At 39.9% G+C, this 25533-nt stretch overlaps 2 long non-coding RNA genes across 6 annotated transcripts in view; one reads left to right on the top strand and one right to left on the bottom strand.

Moving 5' to 3' along the window:
• Positions 1–1122: 1122 nt before the first annotated feature.
• On the top strand, positions 1123–23029 carry LOC138068195 (uncharacterized). The gene is made up of 3 exons (XR_011142889.1): positions 1123–1511; positions 5225–5329; positions 22829–23029. It is a non-coding gene; the product is annotated as an uncharacterized lncRNA (long non-coding RNA).
• LOC104140030 (uncharacterized) overlaps positions 7018–25533 on the bottom strand; it is a 163332-nt gene continuing 144816 nt past the window's right edge. For all 5 annotated transcript variants that reach the window (XR_011142886.1, XR_011142887.1, XR_011142884.1 and 2 more), the window contains 2 exons: positions 21007–21155; positions 7018–7842 (listed from right to left, as the gene is read on the bottom strand). This is a non-coding gene — a long non-coding RNA (uncharacterized lncRNA). The remainder of the gene's footprint in view (positions 7843–21006; positions 21156–25533) is intronic.

Here is a 25533-nt window from a genome sequence, read left to right on the forward strand (position 1 = left end):
AGGCCTGGATACATATCCCACAGTGGCAAATCCATGCATACACGTAGATAACGTAAACTAAATAAAGGGGAAGCTGAAATCTCCTATGTGCTGTTATATTACTCGAACGTGAGAAATATTTACAAGCCGAAGGATGAAGTTTATTGAGCAAATGTATTTATATTAATCACATTTCATTTGGGTTAGGTTTTGTGCTAAGGCCAAAATAAATCTGAAATATCTTTCCCGCCTTAAGTGTGACGACTCTGGATATACCCACGCAACTGAGAACAGAATTTGTCCAGCTGAAGACAATTCTCTGCACAGTTTGTGTGTGAAAGATTTAAGGGGCTCAGCTTTGAACAAATTGAAACTAAATCTGTATGAGAGCTCTGGGAACCAAAACTCTTCAGTGAAGGACAAACACTCCTATTATTTGTGTAGCAAAAAATAAACAAAGCTGGAAAACGCAAAAAATGAATGCAGTGATTCCTCTTCCTTGCGGAAAGGTGAGACGTGGTCTGCCCAGCGGCTCCTCAAGACAAAACCGAGTTTCTGAAATACCAGCAAAGCAGCAAGGCATGCTGTAAAACCACTACGCATCTCCCGCTTCCCAAAGAGGCCTAAAAACACTACAAAAATCTCAGCACAATTTTCTAAGATTTTTCACAGGATGGTTGGCTGAGGTTGGAGGGGACCTCTTGGAGATCATCTATTGCAACCTATTTTCTTTACTATTCCTTCTTCCTCTTGTGTTTTAGAAATTGTGCAAGGCTCACTCAGGAGCCCAGGGGTTATTTTTAGCAATCTGTGAAGCATAGGGAGGCTACTGATGCAAGGAGATACCTGTGCGCTGGCTCTGTGCAGGTTTCCAGACTTCCTCCTGCTTCCTCTCCTCCAAACATTTAATGCATTTAGGCTGCATCACTCACTGAGAGCTTATTCCACAGAGGTCTGCTACAGCAATTTCCTGGGCTGCACAGTCAGTGCAAAAAATCAGTCTGATGCAGAGAAGGACCTAGAAAGGAGGAAAGCAGAGGTGGCTCAAAGCCATCTTCAGCCCACCTCAGCCTTTCAAGGATGCACGAATAGGGAATAATTGCTATAGGGAAAAAAAAAAACACTAGAATTTCGCAGGTCAGCTCAGCAGATGTTTCTTGTTCTTGTAAACAATTTTTGAGGCACATACTGCATGTGAAGAGCTGTAAAAGGCTCTCTACTGCGAATCAATGCCTCTCAGGCATAAAAAAATATATTGTCACAGGATAATATCGCTCCTTTTTCTGTTTTTCCCCCCCGATACTGTCAAAACAAATGCTTCGCTCGAAAGTGATTCTTGCAATATTTTGGATTCCCGCTTGTTTGACAACACACGAGCAAGTCAAAATTAAAGAGATTTTTCATCATAGAATCAACTCCAGAAAATCAACGTGAGCCACATCTCCGATAGAAGTGCTTTGTACAGAGGGAGAATGATTTCCCAGGCAGGGAAAAATTGCCCGTTTGGGGCTCCTACCGGTGACACGCCAGAGGTAAGCACTCACGCTCAGGGTAATAACAGAACCCCTGCTAAGCGCGGGAACGTTTTTTTTCTGCTTGTAAAAGTTAAGAGGAATCAATACTGAAAAGGTTTATTACCGTGATTCGCTCGCGTGGTGTTGCTGGAGGAGCCCTCGTGCCCACGTTGCGAGGGCAGCCTACCCGGCGGGCGCCTGCTTCTTCCATCGCCTCTACACCTGGCACACCTGCAGGCGTTAAACGCAGGACTAACGGGCCTTTCTTTACCAGAACTGCGTGAGAGAGAGAACAGATTTATTTTAAGATCAAAACGTAATCCAAGTAGCCTTGGCTACTACGCACAACAGCATTTCCCACAAGGGAAGACTGCAGCCCTTTCGTGATTAACAAATCTACCAAAAAAAAAAAAAAAAGCTGTCAAAAATGCATGCACGCATCTCAGCGTTCGGAATAATGTTTGAGTGCCAGTGATAACGATGAATAAAAGCAGAAACCATAAGCAGGTAGAAAAATACAGACTCGGACAAGAAATTATGTCGCAGTAAGAAGTCTAAAATATTGAGAGGCCTGTCAAACATGTAAAAACAGTGATTCAGTGTAAAAGCAGGCTGCAAACTAAAGAAAATGTGCTTAACCAAATTTGCCTGCACATGATCGTTTGAAAAATGATATTAAAATGCACTAATCATAACATACATGAAAGTCTGTAATTTTAGCAGATGATTACTAACAGCACTAATTAAGTGGCTTTAATTGCCTCCATCGAAGTCAAGAGACAATTCATATGTATATTGCTGCAAGACTCGTGCATATAGTGAGCAATCATAATTTCTGCAAAGTAACTTTTAAATGAGTTATCCTGCAGCTTTTATTATCTAGATAGCTGTTTTCAGTCCGTGATTTGCAGACCCCAGGGGTCCGTGGATTACCACCGAGGCACCGGAGGTAACTAAGAAAAGTGTGTTTACTGTCAGTACGCTTCCCCTGGAAGCTTTGAAGGATCCAAAAACTGTGAAAAATAAAGAGGAGAAATAGAGAAAGGGGGAGTATAATTTTTCTGCTTTATTACTGCTTCCTAACTTTCAGAGCACTTGCAAAATAGGGAGATATCTTCTTGCTTTCCCCTGAAGAATTGTTGTTACCTTAATTAAAGGGAAAGGATATTAAAAATTAATCTTAAGATGCACGCCCAACACATATTTTAGCATGTGCAACCATTACTTTGAAAAAATAGCATCTAATTCGTTTAACTTTCCCCAATCTTATTACTGAAAGTGGGCTATTTCAACTATAACTCGTTTTTTAAATAGCCTGAACAATACACACCATCCAAAAACAAAAACAAAAAAGCCATTCAGTTACTATTCAGCAAAATTTTTAATAACTGAAAATGCTGTCATACAGCAGGAAACATCAAGGACTCTTGTTGGCACTATCAACTTGCAAAGCTCTTCACAGAGGCTGCGAGATTTCCCGTTCAGGAAGACCGAGTTGTATCATTTTAACAGTAGACCTTGCCCATGAAATCCAATTCTACACCTAATTTGTCTCAAGAGCTGTCAGTTCGGATCTGGGGGAGCAGTGGGGGAAAGGTGTCGCACCAGAATTACGCTTCATAGTCTCTGTTTTAGCCCCATAACTCCTTCGTTCAACCTTGAAGGCTGAACAGAGCAACTAGTTCCTACCCTGCCTGTAAAATCCACTTTACGGATTTGCAGCCAACTTGTTTATTGTCATTCCTTTTCTCTAAACCAAGTATGTTCTGCTTTCCCACAGTCCTAAATTATAAACTTTTCACTCTTTTATTTGCGCTCTTCTGAACTCTCTTATTTATCTTTCTTTGCAGAAATATCGTGTTGCAGAGCTTAATGTAGCATTTTAAATGTTGCCTACCCCGTTCAAAATTGAAAGAACTATATTTTTTCATTTATAGCTGATGATTTACAGGTAATCAAAACCTCAGAAAGTAGATTACTGATCTAAAGACTTTTTTAAAAGCCTTTGTATTAGAGCCACTGCTTTCAGACCATTATAACTCAGACATATGAAGAAGCTGAATTAAGATGAAATGTCTATAAAACTAGCTGAGGCATTTCTGAATCTTTGAGCATTTACCATGACAGCCTTAGCATTATTTTAACATACTTGTTTATATTTATTCCTCATGTGCACTCTCCTTTAATAAAAAGGAAAAAATATCTTTTTTTTTAATAATTGCTATCATTTGTTCTTATTTTTTTTGAATACCTTCATTTTTTTCCTGAAGATATCCAGCAAAACAGTATACAGTCAATGTCCTATAGTACGTTTTCTTTGTCCTTTTCTAAAGAAACTGAGGAAAGAATTTACTCTTAAGTCCATTTTTCCTTTGTTGAATGCTATCCTGTTCAGTTCCATAATATTCTTTCTCCTCAATTACTCTTTCGGGGGAGGAGGGAACAGTGAAATCACGGTCGCACCATATTTTTTGTATCTAGACTCATTTTAACCTTTTGTATTACATTGCGTATTTTCATCAGGCTCTTATTCTTACCTGTGATGCAAATCTGCATAAGTGTTCCTGAAGAAAATGTACTAGATACTGACCTTAAGTACGACAAGTGCTACATACACAATTTTTTATTGCACTATCAAAGGCTACCTGATTCAGTGTAAAATGAAACACAATTTAAAACTTGACAAGGAAAGCAGGTAGCCTCTGCACAGTCCAGGGCTCAGGCGCACATCAGTGTGATCCCCGGGCTTTGCCAGGCTGCTCGGGAAAAGTGAGCCCGTTGCCAGAAGAATTCTCCTTGAAAATGCAGGAATACAGGCTTTGCTGTGGCAGGGAAAAATCAGGTCGGGCTATGTCCATGAAACATATTCTCATGTCACATAAAAATAAAAACAAGAGCATGGTGTATATCAAAATAACCTCCTAAGGCAAAGGAGTTGAAGCTTTTATGCAATGTGGTAACACTTTATACTCCCACCAATCTGAAACAGGATTATCAAGGAGAGCCCTGCATTCATTTATTCTGTATTTTGTACTCGCTAATGCAGCTAATCCTCTTTGCTACAAAGCAGGGGCTTGCACCACTTCTGTCCCTTGCCTGGCTGGTGGCCATGTCTCGTTCTCCCCTTCCTCCAGCTTCTGTGCAAGGAGCAGATAGACTTCACCTGCATAATGCAGATGGTGGACAGAGCATCTCCATCTCCTGAGGTTTCTAAAGCTAGGCACTGTAAACTAGCCTGTGGGTGATCATAAAGGTTTTTCCATTACTTCCTGACAAGGAGAAATTGGTTGAAAAAGTACTGTTGCTCCATTTCTACAGTTAGCATGAGAACTATTGTTTTACATTCATTTTGCTGAGTGTGCTTTTTGTTTATAACTTCCAAAAGCTTGCTTGCTTTTTAATTAAGGAAAAAATTGTGTTTGAGTATAAGTTAGTGTCTTTATTTGGTGGCACGGGCACTGGATTGTACGTTATTTTGGTGTATTGCAGACTGTGACAAAGTATCAAGTTGCTTCTTTGTTTGGAAATTACCAGCAGAGACTGAAGACTGTCAAGGGCTCCATGTGGTGGACGTGGTGGGCTCCATCCAGAGCTATCCAATGTGAACATGGGAAGGAAAACACAGCATCAGTAGAGACCCAACATGAGGCAACATTTGCAATGTCTCCCCTTGGTTGGAAAATTAAGATTTTTGAATGTCCAATAGTATACTTTCTAATTCTTCCTCCCAGATACTCTTGGAGAAATACGAGAACTGCTGCATGTCTGAAAGAGTAATCAAGTCAAGATCAGAAATAAATGAAGGACAGTTCTCCTCCTCCTCCTAAGGAACTCAGGTAAGGCTTTCACCAGCACATCCAGCTCTTGGCAAGCTTGGCAGAGGGCCCACGCACCACCTCCCCAAGCAGTTCTTCATAGCTAAAGAATTAAGATTTGCAGAGTTCCAAAAAACCAAAGTTTTGGTTTCCTTAATCAAACGGAAAACCATTAAATCTGTGAGTTAGACACATCCTCTTCACCAGAAGGATGCAAGGGTCCCACCAGCCAAAGGACATTAATAACTTCAGTGAGTTCGACTGTTCAGCACAACATTGTGTGTAGCTCACATGCCATTGAAGTAATTAAGAAAGATAAGGCTGGAACACAGTACCAGGTTGCCGTGCACAGAATATGGAAACATCAGTTGGAGCACATCTCAATAACATATTTTTATCATCTATTAAATAAGAAAATGGCAGGAGGTATGCATTTCCCATTCTAACTGCAGCAAAAGAACCCACAAAAATATTAACGCAAAACATCAGTTATTACTGATTTCTCTTTTACACTTGATTCATCCTCTCAGCAAGCAGCTCCATTGCTCTTTGCCATCCATACGTACGTACACTCATGCACACAGAGATCAACGTGTACAGACATGCATGCACTTTTTTCCTTCTGCACCATAGACCAACCTTACCTCTTCTGCCTCTTCAAAAAACAGATGATGAAGCAGGAAAGATGCTTTTGCAAAGTCACTGTGTTCCGGCTCACTGCATTTTGCTGTTTTGCAGTTAGATGTCACTTTAGATTACCAAGTGCTGCCCAAAGTGCAAGAAGAGCCCCACAGACCAATTTCTGCACTTATTTAATACTAGTGAAATCACTGACACTGCATGAGGTATAAAGTAGTACAGACATAGTCCTAGTATGTTTAGGGTAATATACCCTTTGAAAAAATAATCATTTTTCTGCAATAGGAATCCAATCACGCTCTGAGCTAAAAAAAACACTTATGAAAAATACTGAAAGATTTGAGGATTCATACGGATCCACTAACACTGAGCTAGATATTAAGTTTGCTACGTAATGAATAAAAAGGTGAACCACATAAATATTTGATGGGCGAGATGAAGCAGGAAGACTTAACGCAGGGTAATCTAAAGGGGTATAACTTAAAATGATGTGAAGACATCTCTGACAGAGAGATGTATTACACTGTGGAACAGTGTCTCTCAAGAGAAGTAGGACCAACCCTGTAATTTAGATAATTTAAGATATCATTGGATAAAACACTGGGAAAACTGCCATGTTTAGCAAATATTCCAGTATTTGAGGGGATGACCTAGAAGACAAACTGTGGCAAGAGTCGCATCTCTACTTCCAATTGCCTGACATCATGGTCTACAGCTGAATTTTTCCAAAAGGTATAGGAATTTCACAAAAAGTGCAACAAAAACATCCCGTTCCTCATTGCCTCACCTGTAAGGAAACATTAGTCACTTTTACGAAGGAGGATCTGCTTAAACAAGCAATGGTGAAGTTATCTGCCTGCCATTTCTCATCTTTGTCTTCTTTTTTCCCCCTGGTAATAGAAGATGCCAATCAGAACTATGTCTAATTAAGCTGGCTCCACCAATATAGATAGTCCACAGCTTCACCAATAATGGTTCCATTTTGTGAATAAATTTCTTTAACTACACAATGTCCACAGAACTCGAAAATGGTTTGTACCTACCCATCACACAGCAGGGAACAGCAAAGATTCTCCAAAACCGTCATTGTTCTTTCTGCGGGATGCTTGACTTGATGTGTGGATAACATATAAAGTACAGATTAATAAAGAAAGTGAGAACTAGTACTTTTCTTGGGCTAATGCCCATGTATTCAACCAGTTGCAAAAACTGATGCAAACTGAGTTATCTTTTTTTTCCTTTTAGCAGTTTCTACAAGGCGTCAATGTTTTATATATATAGATATTGTGTGTACATTCAAATATATATAATTCATATATACATATACGCACATGCTATATATACACACACACACACATATATTCATACGTATAATTCAATGCGTGCAGAGGAGAGGATTCTCAAGCCAAGCTTATTGAGATTCAAAGTACAGCAGACATTTTCTCTCATCATATGAACAACAAGAATATTTTGAGACAAATTTGCATCTCATAGCCAGGGGCATCATTTGCAGGTGACTGAACAATCAATTAAAATAGCTTCAGTACCCTTTTTCGTAGGGTTTTTTTTCCATATAACCAGGTTGCTGCTCCTTACTCACATGGTTAGGGGGATTTTAGACATTAATAACACACAGTTTTCATAAAGATTTTCAGTGCTTTCTTATGGATTTGCATACTCTTTTCCCCAAGCTGATGGAGGACTGACCGTACAGCTTTCAAAACACTTGGCCTGGCTAGTCTTAGCAGTATTAGAAATCTCTCCTAGTAAAATAAATTTTCTACCATACTAATTAATATAATTCATACTATTCACCAATTAGTAAATTCAATGCAGACCGCGTAGCCACATGCATCAGCAGCTCCTTCATAGCCCTTGACCTCGGAGTCTTTGCCCTGTGAAATGAAATCAAAGACAAGTCAGTAGAGCTGAGCAAATAGTCCTTGATCAGTAGCTGGATGAGGTTTAGGATAGTCCAATTTATCTTGCTCGGTCTCACCAGGAAACAATTCCTGGTCTACCTGTTTTTTATACCCAGGTGGCTGTGACTATTTGGTAAGCATGGCTCTCTACTCCCATCCCTGTCCGACAATTGTCTTTTCTTAGGTTAACTATTTTTAGTTGTTGCAAACAAAGGCACTTACGCATAACAGAGCTCACTGTTCAGGACTTCTGTTATTAAGCTGCACTTGTTTTAAGGTTAGCTATTCAATCATGAAAAAAGGACAGGTTTGTCACTGATGATGAGCCAATCACCTCTCAAAACAAGTAGGAAATGTTTGTTTTTTCCCCCCATAAACTATTCAGCAAACACTTCTGAACAATGAATGCATTACATCGAATCAGGATCAGACGTGATTTGTAAACTTAGGGCTCAATTCATCCAATAATTTATTTATTAAGAATAATTAGAGTAGTAGTCCAAGGCAGCAGATTAGCTTTCTATTAATAGCCAATTGAACTTTGTGACTTTGCGTGTAAGTGGATGCAAAGCAGGGGCATGCGCACAGAGTCGTATCCTGAACCCGCTGCCGAGCCGGACCGCCGTGAGCACAACCTCAGCAGCCCCAGGACAGCAAAGGGTCACTCACCTCCTATCCCCATTCACAAGTTGTCTGAAAACAACCACGTTACTGCTAGTGGCAGCAAAATTGCATACTTTGCATGCCCCTTCCGACTGTTTTCAGTATGCGTACGGTTTTCTTGACTTGACTTAAGATCTAATCTATCAGAGTATATTAGTACCACTACCTCCAGTACTGCGACAGTGTAGCTAAGGTTCAGTTATCATTTTCATTATAAACATTTGCAGTGGGCTGGAATAATTTGTTGTAGAGCATATCAAGCTGTCTGCTTCGGTGCATTATATTTTCCCTCCATGCAATTGATTTAGATCCTATAAGGCATTTTTGTAGAGCAGCCAAAAAAAAAAAAGGCATCTTTCTGAATAGTTAATTTTTTTTAGATAGTTAAACTTCAGGAAAAAATAAAATACAAAAAAAAATCCCCTACCCTTTTGTACATAAATAATTATTCGGCAGTTCTCATAAAAGTAATTTAAAAAAATAGCAGTTATGCAGGTTTCCTCAGCAAAACATTTCAGGTTTTGGATATGGAGATAATAAAGTGTCTCACAATGGGCAAAAGTGTGAAATCACCGAAATCACCATAGTATAGCATTTTGAGAAATACAAGGGTACGCAGTCTATTCTACCATCAAAATGAGACCAACCAGTGTCAAAGTACCTATATTTTGCAGAAGATAATAAAAGAGAACAAATAATAAGACTCAAAAAAACTACAGTTTAGGACTTGAACATGCAAACCTTTATTTAAGCCCTCTGAAGTCAGTTGGGCTGCCTGTGTGTCTAGGGACGCCTCACGTGAAGAAGGGATTATGAGTCTGAGCCCTTGAGCCCTTCCCCTCCGGGGACGGATGAGGCCACCCCAGTAGCAGACTTTGGCCGGAGCCACCAGGGACTGGAATTCTTCCCTCTAATCCTCCCTGTTATTGTGCCCTGGGTTCAGCACAACACCAGCACGAATAAGAGTTAGGCAACTGCTAAAAAGGAATACGTCATTAAATTTAATCATATGCTTAAAGCAAAGCTTGCACTCAGTTATCTTGCTGATCCGGGCATAAATTAGCCCCACTCTGTTAATCTGTTTGTGCCTAAAGAACTTGCTTTCTTAAGAAGTGGTCAGGAATAGGGATCATCCGAACCGGCAGATTTTGCATGTTTAGGTTTTCTAGCTAAGCAGCCCAAGTTTTTAAAGCTTGGTTCCAGGAGCATTTGTCAAACATCTGAATTTTGTAATGCAGGTGCTCTGCACTGCTCTAATAATTTCAATTTAATAATTAAAATCTCAGCTTTGCATTTGCAAAACATCAGCAATTAAGACCAAACAATTTATTTTACAGTCAAATATTGCATGTGTAAAGTAAAGTGATCGAGTGAATCACTGTGCACTTAGATATGCAGGGACGTGTCTAAAACTATGCCCTTTGTAAATCATAAGAAAAAGCTGAAATTTAGAACATTTTACAAATCAAGCATCTAGGTTAAAAATGTCAGTCTCTATCAACCGAAATACCTTTTTCAGGATTTGACAAGTTTAAGTAAGATTTGTATCTCTGGCAGCAAAATTATCAAAGCAGACTCTCCTGTGCAAAAAGGCTGTAGTTTTGAGTTTTTCACACAAAAAGAGGAGTGACTATTTGACGTCTCTTTGTATTTGATGCTCTCCCTACACTGCTCCACTTGGCTGTATTATTTTACCCATAGAGACTTAACGAAGTGGCTAAGGGCACCCTTGGCCCTTGGCACCGGCTGTTGTGGCGCAGTTGCGGGTACCCAGCTCCCTCCTATCCGGCTCGCAGGAACGTCCACCGCGCTGCATTAGGTGGCCTGTGCTCAAACCGCAACGCGCAGCTACACAAAGGCAGAACTAATAGCGCTGCAAGCCGGTACAGACGACGCTACGGACTCGTTCTCCGCGTGCAGGAAGGAAGAGGGAAAACTGCAGATTTAAAGTGGCTACAATTAATTTTTGGCATGCGCGCTTTACTTCGTGGAGTCAATTTGTCACTGAAGGGTATAATTTACTCTTCTCTCCACCGACTTTTGAACAGCAAAGTAAAAGGCTTCGGATACTGTAAAGTATGCAACACTGATGCGAAGGGAGAAAAAATCAGTGCTCCTGCAAACCCTCCGATCGCTTTGAGTCCTTTCTTCTACTCGGGCTCTCAAAGAACTTGCCATCAAAGCCCGAAGAAAACCATACACGGTTTTAAACCTCTGCCTGACCTCTTGTTTCCAAAGGGGTGAAAACCTGAAACCTCCGGTTCCTTCTGGCTTTCTTTTTTCCCCTGTTAGAAGTTGCCTTGCGGGGGGGAGCTGGCGCGCGGGGGCTGCCGCTGACCTTGGCTTCAAACACGCTGCACAAAAGCAAAAGCACAAAACTAACTGAAGCAAGAGGAAAAGTCGTAGGAGACGGGAGCGGAGAGAGAGGCAGACCACAGCGACTGAATGTTGGTGGAAACTGCAGTTACAGTAAAACGTACGGCACAAAAAGCATCTTAACCCTATCTATGCAACGCGAGCAAGAGCAGGTTTTTTTTCCCCCGGAGCATCTTATAATTTCTTGCACTCGACTGAATGTCTTATGAAGCTCAGGCAAGACTGAAACAAGGTGATATTTTCATTAAGAGAAAAATGGCAAAAGCCCAAATTGGTGGTCTTTTAAGAAAGGCTGCACAAAGTTTGGGTCTCGAAATACGGAGCAGATTGATCTTGAAAGCAGTCGGATCAAGGAAGACTGCTAGAAGTGCTGCTAGAAAAGGCGATGTTAGCAGAAGTATTTTCATGTGTGCTCAGCCATGTATCATGATTCACAAAGTAATTCAATTTTTTTGAACTGAAGTCAATTTTTGGAGCCTTTTTTTTTTTTTTCAAAAACAAAGCTTCTTGGAAACAAGGTGGAATACAAATACCAACTACAATATTAAAATTGCTAACATATTTAATGTAAAAACATCCCTGGCATGTTTCAAAGAAACACAGAAAAACAGATCCTATGAATAAAAGTCCTAATAATATTTAACCATAATAACAGGACAGAAGAGAAAGGATCAAGCAGATCCAGCGAATCACTGCAGGGATATGCACACCTTAGTGTCTTCTAAAAGTACGTCCATTTCTAAGAGCACAGGCTCGTGGGCGTGCTTAAAAACAGCATCGAACATTTGAACACTTGATAATGTTCAAATAAGGGTGTAATAATCCTGCTCATAATGATGCGTTCTCTGTGCTGTTGATGCTTTTTCATCTTACAACCTGACTTAAGCACCACTTTTTGGACCTGAATATGGTTTTATGTTTTCTCTGCAGAGTTTATTTTCACAGTCATAATCCAAGCTTGTCATTTGTAACATCAATCCATTGCTGATGAGGTAATACAATAAAAACAGACTGTGTGAAGGTGCATGCTAGCTTTCATTTTGTTTGCTTGTTTTTAATTTCTGCGAAATTTGTCAAGAGAGAAGGAACTTGGGAGAGAGAAGCTACTTTTCCAGGGGCGTGTCAATTTTGAGAGGGGTTAATTTGAGTTTCACATCTTTTTTAATATGAACCTTTGAGCCACCACGGTCATTTCAGGATTTCTGGAGTCACTCTGTCCTATTTTTACCTCACATGACTCAATTCTGAGTTTTTGCATAGTACAAAGTCTCTTGAAATGTTGCCGGAGGAGCAAACACTGGGGTCACGAGGAGCCCCAAGAGGAGTGGGGAGGGCTTTGCCTTTTCCGCACAGCAGAGCTGTGGGCAGCAGCACCCACGGTTAAAAGTCTGCAAATTCATCCGGAAGAACTCACCCTCTACATACACGTGCATATACATAACCGTGCACATGAAGGCACATAATTCATGCCGAGCTAGTTGTCTGTTTTGTACAGCCTTCTCTTAAGTGTGCAAATCTTCCAAAGTAGCCTGAAGAAACCCAGAAGACTTGCCAGCTCCGATATTTATTGAGCATTTAGGTACAGTAGTTAGGTCGTGATCCAAAACCCTTTTAAATCAACAGGAGGCTTGACTCAGACTAATATTTGCACTTAAAATTGAATGTTGGCCTTCTTCAGGCTTTTATTGAAAATTAAGAGACCATTAATGGAGATAATAAGCTTAAGATCAATTAAATAAATGTACAGAAAACAAAGATGAATGAACTTGTAGAGCATGTAAATATTCACTTAAAGTTTTCTAACCTCCTTGACTGCTGACCTTCAAAATTACATGTAGCCATCTGCTCATGAAATCTATACGTTTTGAGATGAGGGAATAGGAGTTCAGCGCATGAATTTCCTAAGGGCTAGATTCTTGGGGGAAGCATAACTAGGGAAGCATGACCAATAATTTCCCAGCCTGAAAATCTCCGGAGTTATCAGCAAAGATAGTGAGGAGAGGCTTTATGAAGTGGAGGGCATAGCTGATTAGAAAATTCACTTTAAATGGGTGCTAAGACAGGGAGAGAAGGATCTTGGCTGGCACTCAAAATTTAAATAGAGCATAAAAAGCTGTTACTTTATCATTTCACAAGGAACTAAAGGAGAGTAATCAAGAATACTTGCATACAACCTATTGTAGTAAAGAAAAATAAAGGGACTATAGTTCAGATTTTGGAAATCCAGCAGTTTTACGTACTAGAGCAATAATAAATACAAGAATAACAAAATGAAAGAGAATTTAGAAAGCTATTTAAAAACAGTTTGAATTAAACAGTGGATTAGTGAGCATTTGAGCAGATCTAAGTATTTTTACGTTGCTGCAGTTCTCGATCGAGGATAAAGAACAGGACAAAATAGGAAGTAAAACTCCTGAAAATCACAATTACTGCCGTCTATAACTGCAGTTTACATTTACAGTATTCATTGCTCAAAGATGAAATTGTGGCAGTTCTGTAACAACTGTCTCTCTGAAACCCATTTACTGGAGCACACGCTTCCTGAAGGCTTACACCCCGTCCCCAGCAAATGTAGCAGGCTGATGGTCTCAGCACTTTATCAAGACATATAGTTTTCTCCCTTTTCTCTAACTACAATGGTACGTTTTGCTATACCAGCTTCTGTGGCGCTGCATAATGTTGTATTCCAAGGGGAAGAGTCTTGTATAGGATTGTCTTTGTTGCTATTTATTATTTATGCAGAACTTCAAACAGGCATTAAAAGTGGTCAAATAAAAGGTCCCTCTCTGGAGAACTTATGAGGCTGCATCCCAAGGCACCTGAATGTACGCACATGCTTACCTTTAGGCATGCTGAATGGGTCAACGAATGAGTCTCCCATGAGATGGGGGGCCTGACTGCACATTAAACAGTGCCCAGGGAAGGAGAGGCCGGGAAGGACAGCAGAACAAGCAAGAGAATCTAAATTCACTCTAGAGCTCTGAACACTGCTTAACACAGTGACATGGAGGTGCAACAAGATGATTGCAGCTGCTTACTTTAGCTATTGCAGAAAATAGATTATTAGGAAGGATTTATGAAAAAAAAAAAACCTATTTCTTCATTGGAAAGAAAAATTATCAAGCTTGCCTTAAAGATAAATGTTTTCTCTTTCTATTACACCTTCCACTCGGATACAAAGGAATATCACAACCGTTACTGAACTAAGCTTGCATGCTCCCTTGAGCTAAACACTGCATGTACATCTGACCACACTTCACGGAGTGTGGCCTGAAACAAGAACGATCAGCTTGCTTCCCTAACTTTATTAAAAAAGCACGATAAATGTAAGGAATGTATCCCAAGTACATTGTTTCATGGCCACATTTTCATCAGAAAATTTTCCATCAAGATTAGATAGATAGGCAGATAAGTAGGCAGGTAGGTAGGAAGGTAAGTAGGTAGATAGATGGATAGAGATATTTAGTATGTCTTGCACCTCTGGCAGTGAATTCACTCTGTGGCAGGATGGTGTAAGACATCAAACAAAACTCTCTTCTGATCCTCGTGGTAGTAATCCTCATCTAATTTGAAATGTGTAATTAGTATCTCAAGGCGTTAGGTAGTAAAGCAACTTAGCTATAGCCTTTATGAGAGAGAACAAAGATCTGGAGCTATGTGTATATTTTAGCCTCGATGTACTTTCATTTTTAAAGCAAGCAGAAGTGTTAAATAAATAGCTATGTATAGATTGGAAAAGAAAGTGAGAGGCCAGCCAGAGCTGGCAAATTTAAGCCAAAGGACTGAAAGGGATGGACTGAAATTTTTTTTTCTATACTTTGATTTCTTCTTTCTTCTTCTCTCTCTCCTGATGAATGACTTCTTGTCTGACATTTCATTCCCCTCCCATGTCTCCACACTGCTGCTGTCCATACATGAAACTCAACTTTCGTGTCTCCCCTAATGCAGCCTGTCGCCAAGCTTTTCCCTCCTGGCTGAGAACGCCCGCCTTTAGGAAGGGACTCAACTGGAAGGCCCAAGGCTGAGAGGGTATGTCCTACAACCCCATTTTCTGAAAACACCAACTTTTTATTCCCTTTCAACGTGACAAGGACCTGTCCTATCTTGTACTAGGCTTGGCAGCTATTAACCCTGCAAATGACAGTGAAAGGAGCAAGCAGACCTACATGAACTGAAGTACCTTCTCATCCACTTCTTCCTGTCCTTTGCACTGTAGTGCTAGCTTTGCTACAATTTGGAGTGGACAATAAACATTTAGCACACACAAACAGAAGATGAACCCTACAAAACCTACCAAGAAGCCAACAGCTGTCAGATTCATTTGTCTCACGTTGCCCAGCCAGATACAAAGGCTTATTACTATTCAGGGATAGCCAGTCTTCACTTTTCTTCTAGCAGGCAGTATGTTTCATACCTAGCAGGAAATTTGTTGTACCTTGACATTTAGAAATAAAGCTTCACAAACTTTACGCGAGGCTTCCACAATTGCTTATCTTCTTTACAAAGAGACTTATTTCCTATAAGTAATAAGGGTGTTTCACTGACTGATACTTTCACACTGCAAAACCGCAGAAACAGGAGGAAAAAAAGTGATGAAATAAGGACAATGAAAATTTAGACTGAATAACAGGATAAACTTCTATTTCTTAGTAGACAGCTACAATAGACTTTGAAATAGTGAATTGGCCAAAACCCTAGAAATATGCCACAGGGAACAAATTTTTGCACCAACAGGGGATGAACTTGTAACCTAGTATCTTTTATCCATCTCTAACTTCTGATTCAACCAATAGAACAAAGAGAGGGTGCAGACATCAGAGAAAATTGCTTCAGGGAATTTAATCTCACTATTAGCTCTTTATCCCCAGGGATGTTGTTATAAAATGAAAAACACCTCCTAGAGCTGCCATAATGCTAAAATGAAAAAGGAATACTCATTTGGAAGAAAATGCACTTCAGATGTTTATAAGATAGGAGAAGACAATAACATGAGAAAGTCAGATTTTAGCAGATAGAAATGGCTCCCGTGTAACTGCAGAACAGCAGGAACCTATGACAAGCAATATATCTTTGTTTAAGGATTAATTGTCACCTTTCAACAACAGAGGATTTCCATCAGTAAGAAAGCTTGAAGAGAGAGATTTCTTAAAAGGGAGCATTATCCTTGTGATGTCCCAGTGGTTTCAGAAAGGTAATTTAGCCTTCTTGCAAGAGAAGGGACTTCTTTAAGTGGCACTGTCCTGCCAATAACAACCTTTTATGCATCAGTAGTTCCTTTCCATGAAAGTATTATGCCATTAGCATATAGAGATATTTATTATGTACAGAATACCAAAACAAGGGGACTTCTAAGAGCTTACCTTGAAAAAAAGTAAGCCAGTTTGTCTGGAGGGGGAAAAACAGCTTTGGCTTATGTATTGAAGTGCATACTAAGATATTACAAAGTTTGGAGAAACTTTGGAGAAAATCATGGAGAAGATGCTCCTGAGACCACAACTCCAGAGGACAGCCAGTTTCCTTCACTTTACCTGGATACATTAGTTCCTACAGGAGATGACCCTGTATTTCAGATGGGCCAAGAGCATGTGAGGTGGATAGGCAGTCCCATGTTGTCTTCCTTCTTGGGGGGCAGGACATGAATGCAAAGGGTCTCCTTTCCAGGAGGAGCCTACCCAATGCAGCATTTGCATTTAATTGTAGCTAATTCCTTTCCTTCAGGGGTCTACAAATAGGAAAGCCCTAAACGATTGGAAAACTCCATCCCTTTTCTTATTCTTTTAAGTTTTTTTTTTTTTTTTTTAATCCTACCTTAGTGCTAGATTATACCACCTGGGGATAGGTCTTTGTAGGGAGCTGATACAAATTGTTCCAGAGCTTTCTAGGAATGGAGAGTCCCTCCCAGACTCCCAGTGTGGGACCATGTAACATGCTCACAGCTCTGAAGCCTTTATGGCAACAGAGGCTGGTTCTCTGCAGGGTCATGGCAGTGAGACTACTGTCTGGATATCCTTTTCATGCTTTATATCCCTTGCACACAGGGAGGAGACCTTGAAATTCTCGGACAGCAGAACCAAACTCTTAAGCAGAGGGGAGAAGTCAGGAAAAATCTTTATTGTTCTCATAACTACTCACATTTTTAAGAGGTAGACCTCCTCCCATAAGGACAGGTAGGAGAGAACAGAATACTTCAAATATAGTTGATTTACCTAAGCCAAAGACAGAAATCTTCAAGGTTTCTAAAGAAGAAACTACAAAGAAATTATATTTTTAGTATTTCTCGTTTAGGTGATTTCGTTCAGAGAAATATCCCATTCAGAAACATCTCTACGTTTTCGCTTGGCCAAGAAGTGAAGTCACTCTAGACACCCAGAGAATTTTATATCAGTAAAACAAGTCAACTCTCTCCTGCAAGTTTTATGACTGGGACCATCTCCTTTTCCTCTTCCTTGTATCCCTTTCTGCTCCTGCAGTGGTCTCAACTCTGCAATCACTTAATCTTGATGCTTTTGCTTCAGTCTTATATTGGTCTGAACTCCAGCTCCTTGGCCTTCTTCCTACTGCCCCTGGTAGTCTTATTACTAGTATCTCCACGTTGATAGTACTTTTAGGTGAAGTCTAAAAACTGTGTCCAATTCCTAGACCTTGAAAACACAGTATGTGATGGGTTGAGATTAATATCTCTCACTTGACTCCCCAGGGAAAGCAATTTAAGCCTGACATCCCAACAGATGTGTATTAGATTTGTCACCAGTCATACAAGCTTCCCATATAAGTACCTTAAACCATTTTCCATATGCTTTCCTCCCTGCTGAAATAAAAGATAAAATAAAAGGCACAGAGCGCTGACAAGCAGTTTTGTGACCTAGGCACTGTCAAAAACTCAGAACTGATCCAAGACCATGAACTTATTTCACACAAGCAACTGAACAGTAGTCACACTATACTGATTTTCACAGCTGCTAAGAGCCATGCCTTCAGATGGTATATTAAATTCAATATTCCCTTATGCAGATATGTAATCAATTTTTAAGCTTAGAAATTTAATATCTCCCCATGCTGGAGTAAATTTCCGGTGTTGCAAGGACTGCAAGGATCAAATTTGCAGGCAGTTTTCCAAGCATTCAGTTGTCATTCTGCGACGCACTTGATTGGGTTTTCCTTATACCTAAACTGAATCAGAGCCTGCAACCTAATGACTTTTAGTAGCCTGTTGACTATGAAGCTGAATTTTTCATTACATTACCTTAAATGAGGACACCATCATTATAAGATGATATATAGTAATAAAAATAATAAAACATTAACAGTAAATTTTTATAGCGAGTTAAAATCATGCTCTTACGAGTGAACAGATAATCAGTTTGTCATTCTACAAAAAGCCAGTGTGCACTAATTATGCTCAGGCACCGAGAAGTGAAATTGCTTTTAAATTCTGCGACTTGCCCATATGAAAAGCAATTCTGGAAATGTGTGTTCAGGCTCCTAATACAGGTCCTGTGATTCTTCCAAGCCTTCTGCATTGAACTGCATTTCAGGAAACTCTGAAAATCTCCCATTTTTCGTCTGTTCTTATCGGTTTCTTTAAAGCAGTGTAAAAAGAGCGCCTCTCTCCGCTGAGGGAAAGGCGGAGGTGGGTGTGCTGCCTCTATTAGACACCAGGGAATCTAATGCCCTTATAACTCCCTCGACCCCAGGAAGAGCTCACACTGTGGTGTGAACCGTTCATCATGGGACGTAGATCTGCTGGAAACCGTATTTGACTGGTTCCAGTGCTTATAGACAAGCATGTCTGCTGGCATGAGAAAAGGAGGCCCTGGGCGGCTCAGCACGGCTGACCCGATGACCTTCGATGGGCTCAGACAAGGCCTGTGACCTTTCCAGAGCTGCCAGTTCGGGCTGCAAACAGGGGTGGCTCTAAATTGACTACGGAGGAGTAGGTAGCAAATTTTTTGTCATGGAATAATTTCACACTTATTGTACTTTTTCTTCTGATTTGGAATGAAACGTGAGCAATACAGATCCTATGGAGCGAGAACTTTCCAAAATATTTGTCGTAGAAAACCAAAGCATAAGCTACAAAAAACTAAAAGGTGAAATACTGCACTGCATTTCTGGACTGTGGAGTAATGATGCAGTGATTTACAATTAAATACTACATTTAGCATGCTGTATATTCAGAGTAACAACTCAATAATATAATACTATAATAACTCAATAATATAATATCCACTACATTCATCAGTAATGAAAGCTAATGATTAGCTTGTTTATTAATGGCTAAAAATGAAACCACCATAAACTATGGTTGGTAGTCAGCAATGATGCATTACTCACATTATTTCCCATTAAAAATTAATTGTTTTTGTGCATTGTACCTGAAGTCCCCAGCAGTATATTTTTGTCTTTGACATTTTATATGACTAGAAACTTCTGGAAAACTTTGCTATATTCTGAATTCACTACTGCACTGCCTTTTTTTTTTTTTTTTAAGCAGTTATTTTCAAAAACGTTCATCACCCACATGTGAAACTAACTGTCCAAAATAGCTCCCTGGTTTCTTTTAGTTCCACTTTTCCTCCCACCTCTCAAACCCTCACTATATCCAAATTTAGGATTAAATTTTGGAAAGAGCTTTTTAGAATCCATGTTCTTAAAGTATTTAAATTCCAGATCACGTTTTATACCCTCATCACCGGAACGCCCAAGAGCCAAGCAGAAATTTTAGCAATGACTAACATCTGTCCCATGCTGTTAATTATCTCTTTTATCTTCCTCACTGGGAAATCACTTTACGTATCATGTGCAGTCTTCATTTCTGCAATTTAATATGTAGCCACTGCATGTGGTAATACTTGTGAAGTTTGGGTTAAAATCTCTATTTTGGTCTAGGAGGAGCAGCTGCTAAGGTCTGTAGTCATTTTTCAGCCCTGCTTTCTAACGCACGCACTTTCATATCTAGTCTATCTATATCAGATGCTATTGCCTGCAGGTCTTCCTCCCTACACTCTTAAAACTTCTGAGCACATTGACTGATTTGAACCCCACTGATTGCTGGAGTATAGAGAGAAATCCTAAAAATGATTCTACTGAGTTAAAGGCTGGAATGTGAGAAAACTCACATGAGAATAAGTCCATAAGTCTTTTTCCAACCGTGGAATAAAATTTAACTGGGAAGTACAGTTGCACTGTGTTTGATATGGAAATCAACCACAAGATAGACAGTCTTTCCCAGGACGATCACACTCTGTTCAAGAGACGCAGCGCTGAGTGGGGTGCAGCCCCCCCCTAATGCTTCCCCACTCGCCGAGGAACGAGCTCCAAATTTGTGCCCTTCCGCAGCTTAGGAGCATTTTTCTATTTAGGGAAATGGGTTGTGATCATGGTGAGCCACCATATCAGAGGAAGACAGACACCTTTCCTCCCATTCCTTTTCCACATCCAGAGACCAGCACCAGCAACATCATATTAAAAGGTAGTCTGAATTTTGCAGCCTGTATATTTTGGCATAGAAAAGACCTAAGTGCCCATTTCTTGAGTTGTCACTGCTTAGAGTCTGCTACAAATCAGCCTGTGCTTTTCATCTGAGATATATGAAAGTCAGGTAAAAGGCTGCAACGCCACATTTCTTCAAGCTCCTTAGAATTAAAATTTTTCCCATTACACTTTTTACTTTTTGTACAACAGCAAATTTATTTCTTAGGCAGCAACTGAAGGAAAACCTGAAAGCAGCACTTTTGGTCTTTAGACTAATTCATTACCTCAAAAATAAAAACCATAAGCTAAAGCTAACAAGGGAAATACCTGCACAATCAGAAATGCCATTTTTCAACAGTGGGAGATTCTATTTATGAAGTGCTGGAAGGGTATTAAATCCAAAACTGAATTTAGTAATAAGATGTTAACTTCAACTCAACTGTGAGCTGCAGTTCAAAGCACTTTTTTCCACAGTGATGCTTCCTCTTGAAAGTCATACGAAATGCATAAGGAAACGCAGGCATGAGTAAACTAAGAGATAAAATCTACTGAAGGTCTTCACTACTTTGCTTGATCAAGGCAAATACGATTAATTATTTCAACAACTAGAAACGAGACCCTTACCTTTGCTTTTGATCAAAGCTTCTTCCTGCCTGCAATTTTCTCCTCCATTCTTGTTTTCAGAAGATGAGACAGAAGATTTGATAGATGTCCAGCTCTTCCCCCAAGCGAGGTCAATCATCTTGCACGACAGAGGCCTCAAAGTGCCAAGGCTGGACACAACAAAGGGATATAAATATGGTGAAGGAAAACATGAAGGGAATAACAAACTTCCCAAAAATCTTCTTTGGGGTGTGCTTAGGGAGTCCACATGGCATCACCCAGCCTGGCCCCCACTGGCACTGCCATGCCAGCCCGGTAAAAGAAATATGCTATGCCATTGCTGTGGAGGGTCAAGGAGACCCGAGGAGCCCTGCTGATATGTGGCAGCAGTTCCGCTTCGCCACCACGCAATAATTTCTTGCCTCGTTCTGAAGAACGGCTCACAACTCAGGCCAAAGAGAATAAAAAATTTGCAATAACTGTCTTGGAAAGACCTACCTAGTACGTTATTTCCTGCAGCTAAACTACAGCTTTATATATTTTCACTTAACCCTCTCGGAGGGCACAAAACTAGGCCCCTTCCTCGAACGGCAATCACTTGCTTATAGGAACGTTCCCATTGCCTTGCTCACGGGAATCTGGGCACCATGGGTGTCCCAGTTGTGTTTCTGATACCAGCAGTATGTTCTAGTTAGCTATGAATGCTGCATCAACTCTCTCCACCTGGAACCGAGATGCTGCACTTCTTCACTGCTGGAAATACCCATCCTAAAATATCGCATTTTCTTAAAGTTTCTTTAATAGAAATCCTTACTTCCATGAGTCTATTCAAATTTTTTCTTTTACAGTCTTACTTTTAGATAAAATTCTCGGGTGATTTCACTGCAATATAGTCACACTTCTCACTTCATTCCTTGTTTTCCTTCTGACTGCTGCACAGGAATATGTGCACAGGAATTCAGTCTTTAAATTTTTATTTCCACGAACTCTTTTTTTTAAGCTGAGTATGTCATCCCATTGCTTCCAACCCACTATGCTATTTCTGCAGTTGGCAATATTCATGTTTTCCAATAGGGCATGGTCTCTGTACAAATAGCTAAGCACAGTTCCGATGATAATGATGTTTTCCTCATGCCATTTCTCACTCGGGGTGAAGGTGAGCATGTAAACCAGATGTTTCTGGCAAAAACAAATTCCTAAACTCATGACCTAGCAAAAGCTACTTCAGCATATCTTAGAAGCTCGGGGAACATCCTGCATGATTTATAATACTGGATACAGAACAACAAACAGAACATTATATAAGGAAACAGACTATCACTAATTTAATATTGTTATTTATGAATACCTATGCAATATTCACAACTGTTTTTCCATCTACTCAAAACAATAGCTCTAATTACTTTAACTGCTCCATAATTCTGTATCTTTTTTTTATTCAGGCATGCATTGCAATTCAATCTGATTTTGTGATTCAAATAGAGGAGGAGGAAAACAGATAAACAGTCATTTATCATGTGTTATTTATGCAAATATACTGCTCTACCCGATAGACGCACTGTTTACAGACAATGCCTCATTCTTGCAAATAAGAATGTAGTCAAAACGCTAGGAAATGCTCGTTTCTCTATCGCCATCTCATCTGCAAGTCAGATCAAAGTATTAGTTGTTTAAAACAGCTTACTTAGTTCAATGAAACAAATTATATGTACTGTTCCTGCAATGTGCTGAACTATGGCAAATTACGACAGCTTTTTACGTGGGGATGTATAGCGAACACTGTCAGTGCAAGGGAAAACACTTCCTTCTAAAGGCTTGTTGTAATCCCTTTCTCTGTGCCCAGGGATCAGAAAGAAGGGATTAAAATACTCTCACTGCTCCCTTTCACGCGGACAGAAGTATGGAAACATCACCGCGAACGACGGCGAGCCCAGCACAGGCCCTTAAGCTGCTGCTTTGTGGTCGGCCACTGACTTCTTTGCTCATTTCTTCAGCACTCGCTCAGGCTACTGGTAGGATTTGCTTATATTCTTTTGGATAGTTTAAAGAATGGGTAATTTTTTTACAGCAAGAATATAAAAATAAACTCCTGCTTTGAAGAGCTTATAACCTAAGGTCTTAATCATGGAAGAATACATGCACATAAATAACTGCCACACTTTATAGCCACAGGCAAAATGACTTTGGAGGGTGCAGGCTTATGAAAAAGCGTGGTGCACACACACGTTCAAAGCACACGTCTCAAAAGTGATATTAGTGCTGGTGGCAGCCACGCAGTGTGCTGGGAATAGTTTACAGATTTCCAGGAACTAAAGCAGGAGTTGACCTTGAAGTGGGATTTATTTTCTGGCTGTCATATCTACCGACAAAATGACAGCACTGGGAATCTTTTCAGCAAAAACTACACAAAAAAACTACGTAAGGAAAAGTACATCTGATTTTGAAAGAAATGTGTGGAAATAACAATGCATACAAACAGTTTTAAAGCAATAATAAATATCATTCTCAATGCCTAGGAAAACCAACTCCAGCTCTAACAGTAGATGTAATCCACTTATTAAAGAGATTGAGGTTACAGAAGTTTCTCAAGAACAGTAAGAGGTCTCCTGTGATACACAGTTCCTACTTAATCAAAATTCATCTTCTGAGTCTTGCCTGATGTACAAAATGCAAACAGTATTTGTTGATTTTGCCACAGGACAATCAAAGGATGTCATTTATTTTCCCCCTCCATCCCCATTACAGAAATTGCTGCAGTACCCCTAGGTGAAATTTGTCTATCCTAATCTCTTTTACCAATTGAAGGGGCTTTTGGAACCTGCCTGAGAGGTTGAAGAAAAATCTCATCTAATGCAGAGGATGCGTTTTTATGCCGAGAAAGGTCCAATTTCTCCCTGAAACATCAAAACCAACAAGGAGAAATGTCCTCAAAGGGCAAACAGCATCGCACAGACCTAGACATTAGCTTTTGGAAATTTTAGAAGATAATCAGAGAGACAGCTATCAAAAGGAGGCCTCGCTAGAGATTAACTTTCAGCTATTTTTTTCAATATGCTTCTAATTGAACTCCAAAAAAAGAATCCTTGGGGCTGATGACAACTTATTGCATTCCAGACACCTTTATTCTATTAGAGCCTGTAGGACTCTTCTGCCCGCAAAAGGTAAGAAACATACCTTTAACCATATTTGAGCAGGTCAAGAAGTAAAGCTACTCGTCCAGGAGGCTTTTTTCCCCTACATCCTAGAGGATCTCCATTACTGCCAGAGAAGCTCTAGCATGGCACAGATAAGAAAGTATTCCAGACTACCTGCCCCTTCTTCCTCTCTGCTTCCAGATTTTACACAAACGGGTCATGGCACAGTTTCCTGATAACGAACGCTACAGCAGACATACAGGCTTTAGGATCTATTTTCTACCCTTCGCAAAAGATAAACTGGTCCCTTATTTTTACGACCCCAGAGAAAAGGGATGCTTAACTGAATCAAAACACGTTTCATCAGGTGAGTCTTGGCAGCTGTAACAACAAGGGCTGTTTAGGAGTATCTGAAAGAAACGTCATGGAACAAGAAAACGCAGTAGTGTGTCAAGTGTGTTACTTTGCCAGGGACAGGATGAATGAATGACACATGAAGGTGTCAAAACACTTATATTTATGCAGCTGTATATTTCTCTTCATACTCTGGGATTCTGTCTTTCAAACTGGCACCATTCCAACACTCATATTCGTAACCCCTACATGTTGATTCAAAGTCCAAAGAGGTCTGTTGGTAAGTATACAGCACAATATTACACATATTTTGTTGGGTTTTATTACATTCATTTAAAGTCATTTAAATTTGGTCATTAAGAAATGGAATGACGAGAGAGAAAGGAAAAAAATCAGTGTTACAAGTTTTAGTCTGTATGTGTTCCCTTTACCTTCCTCTAAAATTAGATGATTCTGCAGCAAAACACAAAGCAACTAGTAACAGTTGCCCAAGTAGCATCCAGAGGTGCATATAACTTCTCCATTAGGAATGATGCCGGGAAATGTGTAAAACCATAAAGAGTTTTCCCGAAAACTAAACTGAAGAATACCCACTCTTCGCAGACAAAAATTAATAGTTCTGATCAAGACCAGAGTTTGAAAGTATTATCCAAAGTGTACTAAATGTAGTTTATTCCGATACTCAGAGATTAACCGTTTGGTGTGAAAGATACTTGCAGTAAACATTTATAAGGGACATAATGGCATTTTCTGTACCTGCTTTACAGAATCACTGAGGATGCTGAACGCTCAAGTCTTCGAGAACAGTCTGAAAATAGCAGCTGAATATATTGGAAGACAACAACTTGCTATATATCAGTAAAGCATTTTTCACTTGGAGTTTAAAGCTGATTTCTTTCAAGGGCTGATTTCAAATAGCAACGTTCCCCCCAAAGACTTCAAGAAATGCCTTTTTAAAAAGTCCATTTTTAAAGTGCAGTATGAGAATTTACAGTTCTGAAATAGTAGAAAGTAGTCAGGGAAATACTAAGATATGAGTCATGACTCTTATTGATTGTGA

This window comes from Struthio camelus, chromosome 9 (genome assembly GCF_040807025.1).
Source record: "Struthio camelus isolate bStrCam1 chromosome 9, bStrCam1.hap1, whole genome shotgun sequence".
NCBI lineage: Eukaryota > Metazoa > Chordata > Aves > Struthioniformes > Struthionidae > Struthio > Struthio camelus.